Source organism: Nilaparvata lugens, chromosome 3 (assembly GCF_014356525.2).
Source record: "Nilaparvata lugens isolate BPH chromosome 3, ASM1435652v1, whole genome shotgun sequence".
Lineage (NCBI taxonomy): Eukaryota > Metazoa > Arthropoda > Insecta > Hemiptera > Delphacidae > Nilaparvata > Nilaparvata lugens.
In genome coordinates this window covers 80,078,438-80,102,686 of record NC_052506.1, presented here as the reverse complement: position 1 = coordinate 80,102,686, position 24,249 = coordinate 80,078,438, and the positions used below count along the sequence as shown (strand labels likewise).

Here is a 24,249-nt window from a genome sequence, read left to right as displayed (position 1 = left end):
AAAGTTATTAACAAATAATGTTAATAACATAATCCATATAGATTCTATTAGATTGAACATAACTTATCATACACATGATGAACATCTTATGTGTTTGTCAAGTTCCGTTCAATCTAATAGAATCTATAAGGATTAAGTTTTTAACATTTTGTTAATATCTTTTGGTGTAAACGCGGCTTAGGACTGTTGAGCCATATTAAAAGTTATAATTCATTGTACAATATGAGATGAATGAATAAATTATTACAGGCGATAGAGAACATCAAAAAATTAAGTATAAAACTTAGAATTAAGTATAATCAAGGAGTATTTGACATCATTGTCTCTGTACTCCCTACAAGAGTTTACACTGTAGGTTTGTGATTGTTGTTTATCAATTTTTGCTATTGTGATGAATCTTTCAAATAGATCTCATGAAAAGAGAGAAAAAATTGTGATTACCTTTTAAAATGAAAGAATTTGCTAAAGGAATAGTTAGCGACCGAGCGATAAAGCTTACTTATCAATAACTGTATATTTGATAAGAGTACCGTTCTGTACTGAATATTTTTTCTAGGAAAATCATTCAATAAAATTATAATTATTTTGCAAATGAAGCACAAATTGTTTATGAATCGTTCACTGATTTTGAGGTTACACTTTATTTACTATCGATCAGATGTTTTTAAAACAGTTCGAACGCAGCTGACTGATTCAAAGTATTGTCAAATGTCATGCTGGCTTCACGTAAGATATAATACCATCTCTAAAAATTAAAACTATCCATAAAGGATCAAGAATTTCAAATAAAAAAAAATAAAATGTATGTGTTATCGTTGAAATTACTTATTATTTAAGGAATTATATTATATGTCAGGTCTTATTGTAACTAAATAGGTCATAGCATGAAATTATATTATTGATAAAATGGCAGAAATTAATTATAACAATCTCAAACCTAATAAAAACTGTATAAGAATATTAATTTATTAATGATTTAATTCAACTGAACCACATGGTAATTAAATCTCTTTGGCAGGTCTAAGCCAATCACAGTGCATAGAAATAGCACCAAGAAGGTGATCGTTTGAAAGCAACACATGTTAATTTATTATCAGACACCAACCCTGCCTTATCATTTACGCTAGCACATGTACATTGTATGAGAGGAACTATGTCCAGAAGATTAAGCAGTTTTAAGAATTACCTAAATCAAATTATTACTGTAAATAAAAGAATTGTATTCTACTGCTTGCCACTGACGTCATGTTTACGTCACAAGCTTTCTACCAATGGCAAATTTTTATGCAAATTATTACATCGAGATTCTGAGAAGCAAGGTCCAGCCAAGAAGCTTAGAAAAAAGGACAGCACTTCCTTTTGAAATCCTCACCGTGCAGATCTCTTTTATAGTTACCAAGACCTATTTGTGAAAATTTTTTGTTCGATTTTAAATGTTCTATTTGTGAGCCGATATTTTAGGCCAATCTATTTGTTATTTGTAAATTTCTGCTTTCATCAATCGATAAATTAAAAGTTTAAAGTAAATTATCCCTTAATTAATTCGGTGAAGGAGATATTTAAACTAAAATTCCCCACGTGCTGAAACCGAAGCCTGGATTGCCGCCGATCAAACGATTTTTGATCTAAAGAAGAAAACCACGACCGCCAAGGAAATTCACGTGAGTTATAAGTTTTAAAAGGGGCCCCAATCTACGCTTCGAAAAATATTTCAGTGCAGAAACATAAATTTTTTCTTCGTTAAATTATTGGCCACGCCGACAAGCGCTTTAGCATTTAAGAGCCTAGAATTTATTCCTATTGAATTTATAACCACTTGTAGTTAATTAGCTATCCTCCGCTGCCTGAACCACGACCCCGAGCAATTTTAAAATATTTTATAACTCATTTTTCACTATTTTTTCAAACTGTTAAATTTTTATCAATTCTGTCGAATCACGCATGGTATCATGCAAGCACAAGAAAATTTTTAACTATTCTGTTAATGCTAAATTATTATCAACCTGTAAATCAAATTCTGAATCTGCACTGTATGATCATATATTTTATTATAATATATTTCAGTTTTGTTAATTCGCTTTCTGAGTTCGATTATTTCTTAAGCCTGTCAATTATTGTGTCTGATACGTTCTATATCATCAAGAACCGATCGAATACGATCATTGAAATAACTGAATTGAGCTGGATATTGGAACAGGTCTAGGTGGATGTAGCGAGTGGGGTCAGATCGAGATATTTATTCTTTGTCCTTACCTGCTCATATATCAGCTTTTATCTGTTACCAACCTCGACTCAGGAGCGAACACATCAATTGTACAGCAGATGCAGCCAGAGATCATATAAATTCCTACAATAGAGCTTAAAACCCGACAAGACTCTGTTCTCGAAGTATATTCTGAACGATATTTGGTCCAAATACCGTATTTTAATCCTTCAGAACTTATTAGAGACGCAGTCCCGTAAATTATCTACATCGGGATTTTTGCTCGACCTGTATGATTTTATATGCTCATTCTTCACAGGTAATAATTTTAAGGTATCCGTCTTCAGTGTTTAGCGATCGCTACACTGCTTATAAAAATTTCATCACTATACAATTTGTCATTAGAAGAATCAAGGGTGAGCGAGCGTTTAGGCCTCCCGCGATTCCGACAATTGTATTGAATCTTGTAGTGAATCAATCAGTCTGGTGTACACTCAGCGTCCACACACGCAATTACAAAATTTATAGCCGCTACACCACTGACTCAGTGCAAGATTCACCCTACATGTGTGAAGCCATTAAAAACCGCACCACATGATTTTGGCGCCCAACGTGGGGCATTGAAGAGGTGGATAATCGACTACGAGGATTATTTAGTTGCTCAGTATACTATAGCGCTGACAACAGGAAAATTTTTTGAAAAATTTATGGTTGTGAATTTTTTCGAATTTAATATTGACTGTTCACTGTTATATAAAATAACAAGAAGTACCATACCCAATTTTTGAACGGAAAAGAAATTTATCGTTTGATGAATTTTTAGAGAAAAAATCGAACTCAGAATTTTATTATCGTGTTATTCGAAAATTGGTCATACTATAAGTCATAGGTATAAGAGATATCATAAGAAAGGTCACATTATTTGAAGAATATTAGGTCTATATTGAAACAATTTATAAAAATTTACAGAAAAGAGGATTGAACTTATTTACATTTTTAAAAGTTTTTAAAGCATAAAAAGGGAAGTAAAATTAAATCACGGATATATTGCGGAATAATTCAAACAGAACACTGCTGCTTTTATATAAAATTTTGCAAAGAATACTAGCCCTATATATAGAATTGCGGCAAGAAATTATAAAAGTAAAATATTTATAATAATAGTAATAATAAATTATAAGAGGCGTACCTGTATTACCGCATAAGTGTTCACTGTGTATCCTGTATGTTCTTGTCATTTTTATGTTAACGATATTGCTAACTTGACTCATTTTATCACTGAGCACATTGTTAAACCACTTTTTTCTGTATTTCACTCACTACGAAGCTATAGCAATTTCTATTGGATTTCTTATTAATTATTTTGTATATCACAACACTTTCACGTTTTTCATTCACCGCACACGTTCGTCGCATTATTCTCTCACAAACCATGGCAGGAAACGACCAGGTCAATCCAAGTCTGTCGGACAACGAGGACATCTCACCCGATTGTTCGCCGCCATCCGCATCCGCCACCGCATCCGCCGATTTCCATCCCAATGTACTGGATGATTTATCTTCGACACAGGTGGAGGAGAGCTGCATTCTAGTGGAAGATCCGTCGGCAGCCCAAGAGCCGGAGGACGAAACATCGGGAGAGCATACGGACGACGACGCCCCCGAGTCAGGAACTCCCATTTCTCGTACCGTTGCTCGGATGAAGAACCAGCGGATGACCGTTAGATGTACACCCAATCCCGCCATGGATATGGACACCCTCCTGAAAGCAATAATCAATATGAATGAGAAAACAAATGAAGCAATAAATGATTTAAAAGAAGACAATAGACAGTGGAGGGAAGAAATCAGACAGGCAAGGGAAGCCGACAAACAAGCAAGAGAAGAACTAAAGAAAGAAAAGAAACAAATGAATGAAACACTAAACAATATAGATAAGAACTACGACCAAATAATTGAAGATACCAAACAAACAAATGAAGAATTAAAGAAAGTATATGAACAGGATTTTGAAAAACTGGAACAAAGGTTGAAGGAAGCAGTAGAGGAAAGCAGGACGGTAACACGGCAAATTGAGGAGAAGTGTCATGCAATGGAAATCAATATTGGACCAGAGATTGAGCCCATGCATGCGGAAGCAGACATAATCGAAGGAGAGGACATAAAACAGTTAAGCGAATATGACACATGTATGGAAAACCAACCCACCGAGAATGTCAAGACTGAAGTCGCGCCGCACCCCGCCGAACGCCGAGAGGAACCAGTCGACATCGCCCGCCAAGCTGAGGACATCATTCGTGGCATAGAGGGACAGCTCGTACCACCGCGCGCTGGACACCAGGAGTCCAAGGACGTTGCCCGCCGCGTAGAAGAGCAGCCCGGACCGCCGACCGCCCACATCACCGTCCATCCACCGAGGACAGCGCCTGCAACATATAAACCCAGCATTCATGAAGATAGTCACCTAAACAATAGAAATGAAACAGAAACCCACAACAAATTGAAATCACAACTGAAAATAAAAACCTCTAAATCAAAACAACACACAAGTAAAATAGCAGCTCCACGGAAAAGAAAAATGGTCTCAAGAAAAATTTATCTACACCGCCGTCATGTTAGGCTAAAATCCTACATCAAGCTTCCTACTAGCATGCAAGAGAGAAGAAAATCATCAAGAAGGGCCTACAACCACCGCAGTCATGTCCGGTTAAAGTCAAGCCGACTGTACACCAGCATGCAGGAAAGAAAAATATCATCAAGAAAAACACACAGACACCACCGGCATGTCAGATTTAAGGATATCAAACTGCATGTTACCGGCCAACAAAGAGGAATCGAGTTTGTAAGAATCGATCTACACCACCGGCACATTCGTTTTAAGCCAAGTTTGATAAAACGGATAGTTGCAAATTGGAATGGAAAATTGAAACAAATACCGAAATCAAATTTAGATGGGGGCTTAAGGAAGAAATAATTTTTGAATCGACTGGAAGCTACGTTGTGAATTACATCAATTATCAAACTTCTTCATAGTCACAGCCTACCCATCGAATCATATCTTTGCAGACTAGCATCTTTCTACTGCAGCCTAATCAACATAACCTAACTTCGCCGCATCTCAGCTAATAAGGAAATATTATTAATTCACTTCAAATGAAGAAATCGAAATCATCTTTAATAACGGAAGAAAATAAAACTGAAAACAATTTTAAAAATTTACCAACCTGATCAAGCCATCCACCTCGTGTCAGAGTCATCACCGAAACAATCGCCTGGTATCATCTGCACAACTGAAAAATAGAAACAAGAATTATAGTATCCACGGAAAATAATTATAAATTAGAAATAACATGAAATTAGTAGTGAATAGGAGGAAAGAAAATAAACAAAGTTTATTTGAAAAAATGTGTAAATCTAACCTTGAAATACAGAATCAATAGAAAAATCTATTCAGAACCAAAGCCTGTTCGATAATTTTCTTCGTCCCACCAACCAATGTGTACGAAATCCTAGAGTCAATGTTAATAGAATCCAAGCAATATCGTTATTCAATTAATGTAACATATTATTTAATGTGGAATTATAAGTAAAAAACGCAACCAAAAATATATATTTATGTTAATTTGCACGAAATGCGCATGTTCTGTGTCATATAAATGTATTGCTAAAAAAGCTAAAAAGAAAATGAAATTCTTACCTTCAAATGTGAAATTTATTACTGTTGCATCAAAAGATCATGAATTGTAATTCAAATTGATAAATATAATCTTAAGGACTTAATATTTGTAACCAACATTGATAAAAATCAAGAAAGCCATTTCAAGTGTAACCCTGTTTGTACACAACGTACTAAGCGCAAATAAGAAATTGCTCGAGTCAAACGGTAGACGATTGTCAAGTCACCGAAGTAAAATCACACTCTCACCCAATTTATGTAAAAGCCAGAATAAAGAGTCGAAACCTGTAACAACTATGAAAAAATGATGAAAGTCTATATTTGTTGCAAATACTGTTCAAATCTTAAGAAGTAATATGTGAAATCTTGTATATTTGTTATAGTTATGGGTCTGCTCATAAGCCACCCGTGAATGGAAGTTGTGGAGTTGTTTTAATGAAGGATCCAAAGAGACCTCATTAATTATTGTATTTCGATTGTATCCAATGGAAGGAACAATCAATTATTTATTTTCTCGTAGCCAAAAGTGCACGATATATTGTTTTTAGTGTTAAGTGTTGAGTTTTCGTAGAAGTAAGGAGATGAAATAGTGTATTCATCACAATATCGGATTTTTCAAATAGTCATTGTTTCGACTCGTCTCCCAATTACCTATTTAAAATATCCTGGGGGCTTTTGTGTGATGAATCTTTCAAATAGATCTCATGAAAAGAGAGAAAAAATTGTGATTACCTTTTAAAATGAAAGAATTTGCTAAAGGAATAGTTAGCGACCGAGCGATAAAGCTTACTTATCAATAACTGTATATTTGATAAGAGTACCGTTCTGTACTGAATATTTTTCTAGGAAAATCATTCAATAAAATTATAATTATTTTGCAAATGAAGCACAAATTGTTTATGAATCGTTCACTGATTTTGAGGTTACACTTTATTTACTATCGATCAGATGTTTTTAAAACAGTTCGAACGCAGCTGACTGATTCAAAGTATTGTCAAATGTCATGCTGGCTTCACGTAAGATATAATACCATCTCTAAAAATTAAAACTATCCATAAAGGATCAAGAATTTCAAATAAAAAAAAATAAAATGTATGTGTTATCGTTGAAATTACTTATTATTTAAGGAATTATATTATATGTCAGGTCTTATTGTAACTAAATAGGTCATAGCATGAAATTATATTATTGATAAAATGGCAGAAATTAATTATAACAATCTCAAACCTAATAAAAACTGTATAAGAATATTAATTTATTAATGATTTAATTCAACTGAACCACATGGTAATTAAATCTCTTTGGCAGGTCTAAGCCAATCACAGTGCATAGAAATAGCACCAAGAAGGTGATCGTTTGAAAGCAACACATGTTAATTTATTATCAGACACCAACCCTGCCTTATCATTTACGCTAGCACATGTACATTGTATGAGAGGAACTATGTCCAGAAGATTAAGCAGTTTTAAGAATTACCTAAATCAAATTATTACTGTAAATAAAAGAATTGTATTCTACTGCTTGCCACTGACGTCATGTTTACGTCACAAGCTTTCTACCAATGGCAAATTTTTATGCAAATTATTACATCGAGATTCTGAGAAGCAAGGTCCAGCCAAGAAGCTTAGAAAAAAGGACAGCACTTCCCTTTTGAAATCCTCACCGTGCAGATCTCTTTTATAGTTACCAAGACCTATTTGTGAAAATTTTTGTTCGATTTTAAATGTTCTATTTGTGAGCCGATATTTTAGGCCAATCTATTTGTTATTTGTAAATTTCTGCTTTCATCAATCGATAAATTAAAAGTTAAAGTAAATTATCCCTTAATTAATTCGGTGAAGGAGATATTTAAACTAAAATTCCCCACGTGCTGAAACCGAAGCCTGGATTGCCGCCGATCAAACGATTTTTGATCTAAAGAAGAAAACCACGACCGCCAAGGAAATTCACGTGAGTTATAAGTTTTAAAAGGGGCCCCAATCTACGCTTCGAAAAATATTTCAGTGCAGAAACATAAATTTTTTCTTCGTTAAATTATTGGCCACGCCGACAAGCGCTTTAGCATTTAAGAGCCTAGAATTTATTCCTATTGAATTTATAACCACTTGTAGTTAATTAGCTATCCTCCGCTGCCTGAACCACGACCCCGAGCAATTTTAAAATATTTTATAACTCATTTTTCACTATTTTTTCAAACTGTTAAATTTTTATCAATTCTGTCGAATCACGCATGGTATCATGCAAGCACAAGAAAATTTTTAACTATTCTGTTAATGCTAAATTATTATCAACCTGTAAATCAAATTCTGAATCTGCACTGTATGATCATATATTTTATTATAATATATTTCAGTTTTGTTAATTCGCTTTCTGAGTTCGATTATTTCTTAAGCCTGTCAATTATTGTGTCTGATACGTTCTATATCATCAAGAGCCGATCGAATACGATCATTGAAATAACTGAATTAAGCTGGATATTGGAACAGGTCTAGGTGGATGTAGCGAGTGGGGTCGGATCGAGATATTTATTCTTTGTCCTTACCTGCTCATATATCAGCTTTTATCTGTTACCAACCTCGACTCAGGAGCGAACACATCAATTGTACAGCAGATGCAGCCAGAGATCATATAAATTCCTACAATAGAGCTTAAAACCCGACAAGACTCTGTTCTCGAAGTATATTCTGAACGATATTTGGTCCAAATACCGTATTTTAATCCTTCAGAACTTATTAGAGACGCAGTCCCGTGAATTATCTACATCAGGATTTTTGCTCGACCTGTATGATTTTATATGCTCATTCTTCACAGGTAATAATTTTAAGGTATCCGTCTTCAGTGTTTAGCGATCGCTACACTGCTTATAAAAATTTCATCACTATACAATTTGTCATTAGAAGAATCAAGGGTGAGCGAGCGTTTAGGCCTCCCGCGATTCCGACAATTGTATTGAATCTTGTAGTGAATCAATCAGTCTGGTGTACACTCAGCGTCCACACACGCAATTACAAAATTTATAGCCGCTACACCACTGACTCAGTGCAAGATTCACCCTACATGTGTGAAGCCATTAAAAACCGCACCACACTATTTATGTAGAAGGTTTGAGACTGTTCCTACTACTATTTATGCTATGTTTTTTTTACTTTCCTTGCCCTATTACCATAGGTAAGGAAAGTAATGCTTTCCGAAAAAAATTAAGGTACCACAATTTCTAAATTTCTATACGTCTCAAGGTCCCCTGAGTCCAAAAAAGTGGTTTATGGGTATTGGTCTGTATGTATGTTTGTGTGTGGGTGTGTGTGTGTGTGTGTGTGTGTGTGTGTGTGTGTGTGTGTGTGTGTGTGTGTGTGTGTGTGTGTATGAGTTTATGTGCGTCTGTGTACACGATATCTCATCTCCCAATTAACGGAATGACTTGAAATTTGGAACGTGAGGTCCTTACAATATAAGGATCCGACACGAACAATTTCGATCAAATGCGATTCAAGATGGCGGCTAAAATGGCGAAAATGGTGTCGAAAACAGGGTTTTACGTGATTTTCTCGAAAACGGCTCCAACGATTTTAATCAAAGTTATAACTGAAATAGTCATCGATAAGCACTATCAACTGCCACAAGTCCCATATCTGTGAAAATTTCAGGAGTTCCGCCCCATCTATGCAAAGTTTGATTTTAGATTCTCAATTATCAAGCTTCAGATACAATTCAAACAAAAAAATTCAAGTGGAATAGATTGAGCAGGAGAATCTCTACAATTAATGTTCAGTAACATTTTCACCTAAAATTGAAAATAAGCTTTAAATTCGAGAAAATATGATTATTCAATTGCAAATTATTGTTGATTCTATTAAATCATTCACTATGAAGAGATAGCAGACCTCATGTGTGTCTCCAGCGTTATTGCGCTGTCACCAGCTGACTCAAATCTTTGAAAAGTAGTTTTGAGATACGCGGGAACAATAGCGTCAGGTGATCAATTTTCATAACGGCAAGGAAAGTTGTGTGAGTGTGCCACACCAGATTTTTATGTTATGTTTGTTTGCATTATATTGACGCTTTTACTGATTATGAACCATAAGATTGATGAATGAGAAATCTAATATACTTGGTAATCGAATAAGAACGATTTGGACAACAGTCTCATGAAACAATGAAACTCCTGAATGTGAATAGAATGCGTATCAAGGTGATTCTGAGAGCAGGTTAACTGCACGTCTTGATAGTATCCTCGGCAGGAATGTGTTACAAGTATCCATTAAAAGCGTTTTCTCCAGTTCCTTACTGAATAAATATACATTTTAAACACCTCAATTGGGTCAACAACGCTCGGTCCCCGGTCTGAGAACATTCCGTTATACATAGTAGAGCAAATTAGAGATACAAATGGAGTAATGCTTCCTGGAATAGATGCAAAACTGGATGATGATTGATAACTGGGTCAACTATCAGATGAACTTACATTATTGCAGGAAATATTCCATTTTGAAAGTAGTTATCATCCCACACATGATCTTTACATGTTATTAAGTAAAGTAACAAACTCAACAAAATAAACATAGTCATTGAAATGGGCGCAAAGAATAATTCTTCTAGTTCAATAATGTAAGATATCTTATATTTCAAAATATGACTCTCCCAACTCACTTTATAAACTTTTGTTTATTTTCGTTTTACAACTTTCGTTGTAAAGTGTTAACGTTAGTTAAACGAAAGTTGTAAAACGAAAATGAACAAAAGTTTATGAAGTGAGTTGGGAGAGTCATATTTTAAAATATAAGATATCATACATTATTGAACTATTTATAATATGTTTTATATGTTGTCACGTGGTATTTTAGCACCACAAAATATTTTTGAAATGAACTATTGAGCTTTAATAGAGTTAAAAAATAGAAAGGAAAGATAGCCTAGTCAAAGTACCACTCAAGTAAAATCGAATGTTATTTGTGATAAAGAGTAATCATATTATCTAAAGCGATAAGAGAACCGAGCAAAGTTGTAATTCAACAATAATGAGAATTCATTGGCAGAAATAAAAATTATAAAGCGGCTTATTTATTATTGACAGAACATAAAAAATGAAAGTTTGCATGTACATTTGAGGTTAGAATTCTTTGTTTTTGTTCTAAATGAATCAATCGATCTAGGATCAATTGACAGTTCTTTGAATCGATACCTAAAGAACAGAATACCCTGATTGCTCGACCAACCAGTATGAATTAAATTATAAATCTTACTCACAAAATATATATTATATACACTAGGGAAGGTTTATGTAAATAGATAAGGACAACTAGTATTGTTACACGATTTTTTATTGCAATCTAAAAAAGTATGAAAACCAAGACTACAAAAAACTCACATAAAAAATTATATGTACATCATTTTACAGCATCATGTATCGAGATTTAATTATTAAAATACTTTTAGTCTATCATTCAATTTATTTATGTACAAATTTCCATTTACCTTTGTATAACAAATTTGGAGAAACCCTGAATCTGAAGTAACCAATTGCATTGAGTCTTACTAAGATTAGAAAGCCAATCAGAAGGGAGCTTATAAATCGTTCAAGGAAGAGATGAAATTTTTCTGAAAATCATTCCTCTCTGGCTTGTGATCCCGATCTGTGGAGACGCACATGGAGATTAGGGTTCTTTCTTCCTATTAAATTTTAAAATCATCAAGCCAATCCCTTTTTAAATGTTAAATATTTGTAATTAATGTTTCATTATTTGTGAACTCAGTGTTGCTAAAGAGTTCTTAATTGTAATCTGTTCCCATAAATATATTTTTAATACTGAAAGAAATTTATAAGAAATCTGGACCACGCGCGAGCCCAGCAGAGATGAAAAGGACCTGCATAATTAATTATTGGAAATAATTAATTCACTCTACAAGACCTTCAAAAACATCATTACTGTGGATGTTAGTTCTAATGAGCTCATTAGCCGGCCTTTAATAGTGAATTGGGGAATTGATCAAAGCGCTATATAAATTAATTCAAGTTTAAGAAATTCGCAACGTGTTGAATGCTATCATATAGTCTATAAGAACGTTTTATGAATTTACTTGATTTATGTAGGAAGCTTACTTCCATGCACGGCACAAACTCATGAAAACCTGAGATTATTGAATTGTCATTTTTATTAATTATTATTTGCTCATTGATCGAAGTATGTCATGTTAAATCTACAGACCGAACAGGTTTTAAGTTGTAGAATTCTGAATTGACTTGAAGTCCATGTAACAGTATTACATACAAATTTATAATTTTTAAAGCTCACAACTGTGAATGCTAATAAACCTTGTGATAATTGTTAAACTATTAAAGAATTTATATATATTGGAATTATAAATATAGGAATATTTCATATATATTATTTTATGGGAATATATTTTATGTTTTATGTCAGCATACAAAATCATAGAAGTTTTTTATTATATCCTGACTCATCTCGTGATATACAGTTTGAGCTGTCTTGGTACCAAGAAATATTCGTCAGCAGCATATAAAATCAGTGAATCAATTAATATTGATCTTATTCAGAGCATTTATTACTTAGCATCCTTTGATGACAGAAATACTATTCAACCAGAAAGGTCTTACTAATAATTATATTAATAAGCCTACAGTATATCATATAAGGATCTAGAGAACTTCAAGAACTGGCGTTGTAATTTCAAAGGAATTTCAGAAGGGTAAATTGGTGAATACCTGTATTCATGACAAGCGTTTTAAGAATCAACTAGAAAGATCATAGTTGGTTTTCATTATTCTCGATTGAATATATGGTTACTGATAATCAGTCACCAATTATCTTTTTGACTTCCTTATTGGTATTCTTCAAGAACTTCACGGAAGCGGCGGTAAGAGTTGTTGATCACCAGTCATTGAACTGGTGAATTAATTGTGGTGAATTAATTGTGGCGATTAATTATATTTGGAAAATTCATGCGTCTACCACTGAGCTAGAGCTGCGGTCTGAACCCAGCATATTTGCGAGCCGGACGGCCTTAGCTTTTTGCGAATTTATTTGCAAAATAGGGATTTTAGCAACCGCTCTTATAAATACCAAAAATCTCGCACCACATATGAATGGTTGGCAGTCCACACCATTACATAATGTCACCCAACAAGTAGGGCAAAGATTTACAACTTTACACAATGGCTTCACAACTTGGGACTCTATCACAAGAGGTAACCCCCCAGGAAGCACGTTTTCACAATGTATGAAATATTTATAATATATTTTCATTGGAGGCTTGAACTTTAAAATGTTTACAACATTTAGGAATGTTGAAAGCCTAAACTTTAAGTTGCAGTAGTATTTTTACAACAGTTTTTCCCAGCTAAAATATGTTGATATTATAAAAAGTTTTCCACTCTTTTCACTTTAGCCACTTGGATGTTACTTCGAATTTCAGTTCATTATCTTTTTATATATAATCTTACATCATGATGACCATCATGGAAATAGCTCAAACAAATATTTACGTATTTATAATTTATAATACAATGTTATATTATTATATGTATTTATATTATATTAAACTATAAATATTCCTTATTCGAGGAGACTAATAAGTTCTTTTTGATTGCCCAATTCAATTTGGATAATTGTTTGAAACTATACTATCTAAAACTGGTGCAGTCACTTCAATAGGATGCCTACAGGAAGAATCCCTTTACAAGCTAAACATTATGCACCCACTGGGAAAAGTGATATAGGAAGGCCAAGAAGAAGATAGGTACCGGAACAGGTTATTTGATAGACCTACTACTTGAAGTGAAGAAGAAGAGAGGGAGAACTATACTAGCATAAACCAGTAAACTCCCGAATATGAATAGGTGAACATATTTAATAGTAATTGACGTATTCAATAGTAATTTTGTGAAGTGAACAACTACAAGACTTATTTCGAACTATGTGTAACCTTATCTCGATGTAGGAGAGGAATAGCACAAGGTTACTTATAACATGTGCTATTTACTTATAACACTATTTACCTTTTATACCTTATTTTTCCTCTCTCTACCATTTTGATGATGTACTTATTGTATCAATGAATAAATTGAAATTGTAATTTCAAAGAATAAATAATAATTGAGATTTGGTGCAACTCGACGTAATTGTTGATATTCTATTGCCTTCACTTTTTCCCATGAGAATCAGAATTATGAAAGAATAAGAATAAAATCTAAAGCTTGAAAAAACTAAACAAAAATCAAAATATCAAAACTGTATTGGAAATGTTTGGTTATGGTGGTTCAAGATTTTATCATTCAATATGATAAACAATAGTTAAAATTAATAGTTGAAATCTTCTACAGTCAAGAGAGGAGGCATTTCTAAACTGAGACAAATGAAAATTGGTGTTAAACACAACCTCAATAGTTTGCTATGCAGATGATACCTCCATGCTCTCGACCGATTCTGACATTGCAACTTTGAAAGAAAAGATGTCTACTTGTCAAGAACAAGTGAGCCTATGGTTCAGGGCAAATAACTTGCTTCTCAATAGTGGAAAGACACAAGAAATGATCTTAGGTTTGAGACAAGTGGATGAGAGGATTGTGAAGAGTGTGACGATTCTTGGTATACACCTTGACCAAAGACTAAAATGGGGCCCTCATATTGATTATGTATGTTCTAAGCTGAACCGAGTTTTGTTTCTCCTACGAAGATTGAAGGAATGTGTTCCTAAAGATTACCTTAGGATGACATGGGCCCACTTTGCTTTCTTTCAAAGTACTTTTTTGTATGGTCTCTCTCTATGGGGGTGTTCTCCTGATACTCATAAAATCCTCTGCTTCAAAAGAAGGCAATAAGAACTATTTCCAATGCTGACTACTTGGAGCACTGCAAGCCATTGTTCATCAATCAAGGGATAATGACAGTTTATAGCTTGTTTGTTCTCATGTTGGCCGTGAATGTAAAGAAAAATATGAATGAGTTTATATGTAGGGAAAATATTCACCACCATTATACAAGAAATAGGCAACACATTGATGTGCCCTATACCAGACTTAATAGAGTTTAGAGAAGTTCAAAGTTGGTTTCTTTAAAAATATTCAACAAGCTACCCATCAATGTGAGAGCTATGACAATCAATGCCTTTAAAAATGCTTCTAACGGAAAATCCTCTTTATCCACTAGCTGAGTATTTTAATATGGATGAAGGTATATTTAACAATTATCTCTGAACATATGTTTATATTTCCTATTGACATTATAATTTTAAAGTATTGTATTATAGTACATAGAATTTGAGGAATTGACGTGATTATTTTTTTAGATCTTAATTTAATTTATGGCTGACGTTTCCAATTGTATATTCTGTATACTTAAAGGAATAAACTTTATTATTATTATTATTATTTTGTTGTCTCAAGGAGTGCTCTATCTAACAAATGTAGTTCTAACAAAACTGATTCATGAATAAAGAAATTATAGCTGTATAAAAATAGGGAGTGACTTATCAGAGCCTGTATATATAGCGCGTTTTGAAGCTATTCCAGAGAATACACTGTTGAGACCCTATTCGATTAGAAGATGATCCGTGATAAAAAACTGTATACAGTCTAAATCATAAGGAAACTACAATTCTCAGAGAATCTTCGAAATACAAGTACTTTTCCAACAAACTTGGAACTATGACAGGAGTTGTTAACGAAAATAAGGGGAGGGCTTGAGATTGCGGTAAAACAACAGGCAAATACAAATAAGGACAGTAATGAGTTTCAAAGGGGTGAGTGAGGGAGAGGGGAGTTAATGAGATGTCGCAAGATGCCAAGTTTTGGTGGTAAGAGGGGAGAAAATGTAAGTTGGAAAAAGTATGTGGGGGAAGTGGGTGGAGAGGGAAATTCGAGTGGAAGCGTCAGAGGATGGAAAATGTGAAAAGAGGCAGTAGGAGGGAGAACTGAAGGAGGAGAGAGAGCTCAAAGTAGAAGGGAGGATATAGATGGATAATGTAGAATGAAGAGAGAAATTGGAGAGAGAGAGAGAGAAATTGATTGATTGTATTATTTTTCTCCTGGCAGGGTTGAAACCATTTGGTTCCCCCTCTACCACCCAACCAGGCCAACACAATTACATAGCATCAATATTAGTAGTCTACTTCTAAAACAACAACATAAAAATAAAAAAGAAAATTGTCATAATAAAAGCAATTTAAAAGATTTTTTCAAGTGTTCTGAGTTTATAATTTCATGGAAGTATTCATATATAGTCTTCACTTTGTAAAAATAATTTGGAAGTTTAAGAAAATCAAACTCTTCACTGATAACTAAGAAAAGAAAAAACATCAAAATTAAATTTCATATCTTCTTAACAGTATTTTTTTATAAAGTATTTCAAATTGTGCCACACTATTTGAGTTCAAAATATTTTAATCCATTTCATTCATTATCCTTACGGACATCGCAAGGAACGAAGCGCCAATCATTGAAGTTCTATGTGTTGGAACTTGGCGCAAACGATGAGCAGATCTAGTTTGAAAGTCGTGAACGTTACTCATCCTAATATAATATTATCTATACAGGTGGATCGGAATCTTTTCTTCTAATATGAGGGATGCTGGAGATATGTGAGAGAGAGAAAGAGCAAGTGAAGAGTTGATTGTGGTATGGAAAAGTACCATGATAAGAGGAGAATTTCTAACACTTTGATTAGTGTAAAAAATGTCAATAGATGGGGTTGGAAAAGAGGAAATGATAGGATAATTGAAATAGAACTAAGATATATTGAAGAGCAGAAAAGAAACAACGGTGTGATAAGTTCGACATTTAAATGGAGGAAGGAAGCGGAAGAGAATAAATCGGAAACGGTAAGGAAAAATCAACAGAAAGAGTATGAGAGGGAAGTGGGAGAATGTCAAAAAATGTAGGGATAGAATAATGAGAAGGGATTGGCCAAGAAAAGGGGAAGGAAATGCAGTGTTGGAAAACAAAGACTATCGAGAAGAACAAGCGATTGAAGAGACAGGTGATGACCGAATTTGTACTAGAAAAAATATGGAAGTTGAGTGGAAGGGGATTTGGAAAACTGAGAGAGAAGAAATCATGATGGTGAAGAGTATAGAAAATGAGAAGGAATTGATGGTTGAATGAGCAGAAGATGAAAAATTGAGGATAGAGAGAGTGATGTTGTGAGAGAAGAAGAAAAGAGTGAGAGGGACCATACGATGAGGAGCAAAACAAAAGACAGGCAAAAAATGATTGGAGGGAAGGGAGAGAGAATATTGAAAAATTTCGACTGAATAGAGATTGAATAGAAAGTTAAAAAGTGAAGAAGAAGTAGAAAAAGAAAAAGAAGAAGAAGAAGCAGAAGGGGTGAGAGGGAAGAAAGTGAAAGTTGAAAAGAATATGAGTGGGAACATGGGGTGGAGAAAGAAATAAAAATGGCGAAGTCAGAGGGTGGGAAAATGTAGAAAGAGACAGTGGGAGAGAGAACTGATAGAGGAGAGAGAACTCAAAGTAGAGAAGAGAGAGAAGGTAGGATATGGATGGATAATGTAGGATGGAGAGATAAATTAGGGTGAGAGGTCATGTCAGAGGCCCAAAAATTGATCAAATGCAACCTGGAAGCTCTGATACCGGACCTGAGCCAGATAGGTCACTCGATATAATTATTATTTATATTATTATCATTGTAGGTAGTAAGGAGTTTATTTATTTATTTAATCATTCAGAATTACACATCTTCCAGAAAAGTAGCACAGGCTTACGCCCAAAACAGTTCCAAATTATTCGAAATTTTATAATAGTCCAAATGTAGCTAGGTTATGTGTCACTTCAACATTCTTCAATTACACACTCAATTTACAATTCAAAACACACAGAAATCTTTTTTAAATTAAAAAAATACGTCTAAATTCAATTCAATTGATTACAAATATAAGGAGTTGATAGTGTGGGGGAACTAAAAAGAAGTAGGAGACATAATAAAGCATTTTGATTTTTGTAAAAATGAGAGAAGAATGTCAATTGGAAGGGTTAGAAACGAGATAATGTTAGAAGGATTGGAATGGGACAAAGAATATGAATTGGAAAGTAGGAAAAAAGAACGATATGATAAGTTTGACGCTCAAATGGAGGATGGGAACAATGAGAAAGAAGAGGACGGAAAATAAATCGGAAAAGATCGACAGGAAGTTTGTAAAAGGGAAGTGGAGAATTTTAAGGGATGTGAAGGAATCATGGGAAAGTACTGGTGGAGAAAAGGAAGAGGAAATAGTCGCGATGAAGAGGAAAAAGGAAGTGTACGGAAACATTACTATAGAGAAGAAGAGACAGCTGTTGTAGAGACAGGTGATAACAAAAAAATCTGGTGTGGCGCACTCACACAACTTTCCTTGCCGTTATGAAAATTGATCACCTGACGCTAGTGTTCCCGCGCATCTTAAGTCTACTATTCAAAGATTTAAGCCAGCTGGTGACAGGGCAATAACGCTGGAGTCACACATGAGGTCTGCTATCTCTTCATAGTGAATGATTTAATAGAATCAACAATAATTTGCAATTGAATATTCACATTTTCTCGAATTTAAAGCTTATTTTCAATTTTAGGTGGAAATGTTACTGAACATTAATAGTAGAGATTTTCATGCTCAATCTACTCCACTTGATTTTTTTTGTTTCAATTGTATCTGAAGCCTGATAATAGGGAATCTATCTGCATTGATGGGGCGGAGCTCCTTAAATTTTTACAGATATGGGACTTATGGCAGTTGATAGAGCTTATCGATGACTATTTTAGGTATGAATTTGATCAAAATCGTTTAGCCGTTTTCGAGAAAATCGCGAAAACCCCGGTTTTTGACAAAATTTTATTCGGAAAGCAATACTTTCCTTACCTATGGTAATAGGGCTAGGAAAGTAATTAGAACCAACTAGAAGAAAGATACAAGGTGAGTGGGAGGGGAAGTAGAAAATAAAGGAAGGGAGAAGGAATGATGTTGGTGAATTGTGTAGAGAATGAGAAGATAATAATGGGAGAAGGAGAAAGAAGATGGAAATAGAAAGAGTGGATAGTGTGTATCTTGTTTCTTCAAGAAAATTATACTTTTATTTTGACTGCAAGAAGGTAGCATGTCCAATTGGAAAATAGTTATTTGTGCAACTAGTGCGCAAAGTGACAGTTTGCTGCACCGAAAGAAACGTTAACGTGGTTTCTTGAGTGCAGCAGAGGAACTTTGCGCACGTATTTCACATATAATTTTTCCTACAGTTACCATTGAATATGAAAAGTGGGTAATTATGGGTAAAATTGCCTGAAATCCATCAAATGTTTTTTTGTGTAATTTTATTATTAATAAATAAAATTGAATAATGTAGTAGTAAATGAATGAAGGCGGCTGTGTGCTGAATGTGGTGGCTGTCATCCACTGTTGTACACCATGTCCTTGATATTATTATAACGTGCACCTCACTGTTACCAACTTAATTTTGATTTTGCTGCACTGGTGCTCCATATAACCCACCAACTATTTTGCGTTGCCATGTTGCAAATCTGGAGTGCGGAAAAAAAATCCCGCACTAGAGCGGAAAAGTGATTCTTTGCGTTCTGTAATCAGTGCAGCATTGGCCACTTTTCAAGGTAACTGTAGGAAAAAGATTTTTTCAAAGCTTCTGTTGAAAGAAATTCAGGTTCATTATTACATAATATTAAGTACAATGTAACTACACATATTGACATGGAAAACTCAACCGTTTAGTTCTCTTATAGGGTAGGTTTTTGCTTGTTTTGTGAAATTAGGAAAACTGGACATGTTCCCCTTCTACAGTAAAGTTAGTGATTGACATGAGGGAGAGTGAGTTTGTTAGAAACAAAAGACGGACAAAGAATGTTGAGATAAATAACAATGAAGACGTTTAAATTTAGGAAGAAGTCGATTGATTGGAAAACGAAAGGATACTGTACTATGGAAGAAAGAGATTATATCTAATTATTATTTTTAACGAAAATCCTAAATAAAAGCTGTAAATCACCCCGAAGACTTCTGCTACTGCAGACATTGACAACAGGGTTAACAGCTAGATGGAAATTCGATGAGAACTACTATCCAAAAATTAGTTGCCAGCCCGGGAATCGGACCCGGTACTTCCCAATTGCTAGTCAGGAATGCTTACCCTTACACCAAACTGACAATCTCTGGATAGCAGCGCTCATTTTATACGAAGCCACAGCGGCCAACCAGCCGCTGGTTGTTATTAGATTATATCTAATAACTGTTCTAGTTATTCATATTATGAATATTGTTACATTGTTATATGAATAACTAGATTTGAACCTTCCTCTCATGATAAAGGGATGTTTAGGTAAACAGTTTATCTATATTATTCATTCATTATTCATATAAGCACTGAAATAATAATCCTTATTCCGGACCACTTCCTCATAGACTCTAAGATTAGTAGTAAAACTAAACTATAAATAAAAACTTGGACATACAGTAACTTTTTCTTTCATATCGATGTATGAATCACGTGATTTCTGCTCCAACTGCTGTTTTCAAGGCCAATTCTTTTAGATACATTTGTTGAAAGTGGACTCGCTTACAATTTTTTCATATTTTTTTCTCTTTTTTCCTACTTTCTTCTCCAATACTTCCCTTTTCTCCTCCTCTCCACCCTTCATTCCTTACTTTTATACCCTCTTCCTGCCTATTACATGGAGAACCATAGTTTGCCAAGTATTTTTCCCTCCTTTCTTTCTTCTCAGCACACCCCGCCATGAAGCCTGTTTTTATATTCTATTGGAAATTTATTTTCGATTTTGATTCCTTTTATGTATATTCTATTGTGTTGATTTGAATAGAATTATCGATTGATGAGGCTAGAAGAGTAGGGAAGAAGAAGAAGAGAAAAAAGAAGAAGTAGAAAAGAATAGACCAAAGAGAAGGTTGGAAGTTAATGGAATGCGTGAGGCAAGACGGAAAGAGGTTAAGAAAAACATAATTTATAAACGAATATAATATATATACTACTTTGAAAGAAATGGAAAAGTAGCATGGAGTAAATAAGGAAATGATAAGCAAATGGAAATGTTGTGGGGAAGGAGGAGGAGGAGTAGGAGGAGGAGGAGGAGTAGGAGGAGGAGGAGGAGGAGGAGGAGTAGGAGGAGGTGGAGGAGTAGGAGGAGGAGGAGGAGTAGGAGAAGGAGAAATCAGTGGTGAAGGTGGTGGAGGATGAGGAGGGCTGATGAAGGGAGAGAAAGGAGGTGGTGGTGGAAGTGTTGAAGGTGGAGGATGAGTAGGAGGAGGAGGAGGAGGAAGTGGTGTTGAAGGAGGAGAAGGAGTGAAAGAAGTGAAAATGTGAGTCAAAGTTAGTGTGCTCTAGCCAGATCAGGTGACTTGCGTGGGTGACTATTGTAGGGGCGAGGGGTGTTCTAGAGAAGAAAAGGGGGAGTATAAATATTTGAAACACAATGCTCCCTCGACACGCTAACAACACATTGTCACACTAACAAACTAGGCTCCAACCACACCATGTTATATACATATTCACTCCATTTTATACACATATTTTCATCTCATACATATCTATATAGATAAGTGAATGAGTAAATATATTATTTATATATATATCTCCTAGTCTCCTGAGGGTTGCCAACAAATAATAAAAACCGCCCTCCTCTCAGCCATCAGTCACAGCAACTAAGTGCCAAGTTTTGTGACCTATCTGTGAGTCAGTTTATCTGTTTATGATTTATCTCCAACCATCTTGTCTATCAGATGTGTTGAGAATTTAAAAGTTCCTAATGTTGTGTATCATTTATGTCGTGTGAAGCAGGCTCAGAGGAAAATCAGAGCAATAGTTACAGATTCGGAGTAAACGATTACAAATTTTCATAATTTCAACATTGAATCCTGGTGGGTATGTTCTTTATCACAGGAATAATAATATAATATTCGTATGGCTTTTATTGGTGGGGAGTCCCTGACGGAAGTTCCACCTCGCCTGAATATATAATTTATATAATTTAAGCCGTCAATGGGCCTTACGACTGTCATACTTCAGCCGGGACCGACACGATACGGGTCCGATACTACCAATGCTCTGTAGTATTCCAAGTGAAAATGGAATATACAGTGCTTTTAGAGGAAAATACTGAAAAAGTATTTGGTGTTGCATTACTGAGTTGCAGAAATCATGGAAACTCATTAATTATTTCTCTACTTAGTTAATGCATTTCCAAGACAAAAACTCAACAATTCATCAACAAATTGTTCTTCGTTATTGAATAGATAACCATTTCATATCACCACTTTTCCACTACTTAGATAATAATTTAACCGTTCAAACGGGCATAAAATATGTTACAATACAGTACCAAAAAAACGTCTATACTATTTTCATTCAAAAAACTTATTGAACTATATTGTTCATTTTATGTTAGATCTTAGAAATTGAGTGAAAGTTCACAATAATTATCTCCAACTTCATCTGAAATACTAGTAAAATTTGTTTGCTATGGAGTGTATGGAAGCAGATTTGTTCTTATCGACCCAAAATTTTCCCAATTATCTACAACTACTATGATAAATACCTTGATCATGGAAATGAAGTTCCATGATGATGGGAAACGAAAGTGTCGTTTTCACACTCTTACCGATTCCTCGCCGGTTTCACAAAAGCTCTCTGATTGGCTGATCAGATAACCTATTGAGAATAGGTTATCGTCTGATCAGATAACCTATTGAGAATCAGCCAATCAGGAAGTTTTCTGTCTCGTTGTGTCGATACGACAAGAAACTCTCCGATTGGCTGATCAGATAACCTATTAAGAATTAGCCAATCAGAGAGCTTTCTGTCTTGTGTCGATTGGACAAGAAACTCTCCGATTGGCTGATCAGACGACACATTGAAAATCAGCCAATCAGAAACGTTCTGTCTTGATGTGTCGATACGATAAGAAACTCTCCGATTGGCTAATCAGATAACCTATTGAGAATCAGCCAATCAGAGAGCTTTCTGACTTGTATCGTACCGAGTCAGAGAGTTAAAAACAGCCGTTTATAATCTTTATTGATGTACTATTTCAAAGTTGATTTGATGAGTGGTCTCTGGAGAAAATATATATTATAGATCACTCAGTATTTTCTAAGAACTCAATGTTTCATATTGTGTTTACTTCAGTGGAGTGTTTGTATTAATTCCCTACATTAAATTCAAAAAAATTTTTGTAGTCATTTTGAAATCAAATTATTCGTGTTTTAAGTGATGACAAATCATAACTACTTTTGAACAAATCTTCATTCAAAATTCGGGAATAGTAAAGGGCTATAAGCCTATTTTTATGATTATGTGTTTTTGTCTCCGTTGAATAAATTGATGAATAAATAATACCGCAGTTTACAACTTCAGTTGTTAAAACATACCATGGAATAAGGTAACACTCTCTATCATCAAATTATCACAAATTATCACGTTACATTCTTTTTTGTTTCGTTGAGAATGAAACAAACTTAATTTAAAAAAATTACAAACAAAATCATTATTATAGAGTTTTCAACCTGAAATTTTCATAGAGAACTTCTTCTCGAGACTATTTCTCGAATAAATAAATGAAAAATCCCATTCGCGTACCCGAAGTTCAATCATGGACATTATACTATACTGACCACTACTATAAGTAGATTGAAATTTATGTAATCCTGAATACAAAGATCGATATTTAGAACAGAGTGGATACAAAATCTGTTGGTGCTTAGCTAATGGAACATTAGTTGCGGGCTCTTAATTTTAGTGAACATATTTCATTGAGCATTGCACTTATTCTCCATGAAATCCGCCATTTAACTTCCAACAAAGCCGCCACTTCGTGTATTCAACTGAGAATTTGGACCAATCAGGTGCAAGCATTTCCACCAATCACGGGATGGTAACTTCTACTGGCCACTTCTCCAAAAATGTCATTTCTAATCTCATTGATGACTGAAAGTTTACTATACTTGAAATACAGAGCATTTTTTTCTAGTCTGATGAATATGACACATTTGTCTTCCACAGGTGTGTAGCAAATAGCCCTAATCAGACCTCCACATATTAATTATTGAATGAAACACTAATAGCAGAGAAAGCATCTATGCTGTATTCTGTGCTAATAGTTACACGTACTGTTACAATACTTCCTGTCTCCCCAATAACAAAATGAGAACACAGTAGCTCATTGCTATTATTTGCTGATTACTGAAGAGGTCTATTTTGCCTCACAATTTGAAATATAAAATTGAATATACCATCAGATGTGTCATTGGTTCTCATACTAAATCTGTCTGTGAGCCTTTCTGTTTGTATCGCATAAATGAATAGAATGTTCACCGCACAAACTATTGTTTCCAAAACTATTCATTCCTCCAT

The 24,249-nt window shown here is 34.4% G+C and overlaps 1 protein-coding gene across 1 annotated transcript in view; it reads left to right on the top strand.

Moving 5' to 3' along the window:
- The window catches only part of LOC111056609, a 121,429-nt gene that overhangs the window by 31,508 nt on the left and 65,672 nt on the right, over positions 1–24,249 (top strand). The gene's annotated exons all lie outside the window — the stretch shown is intronic.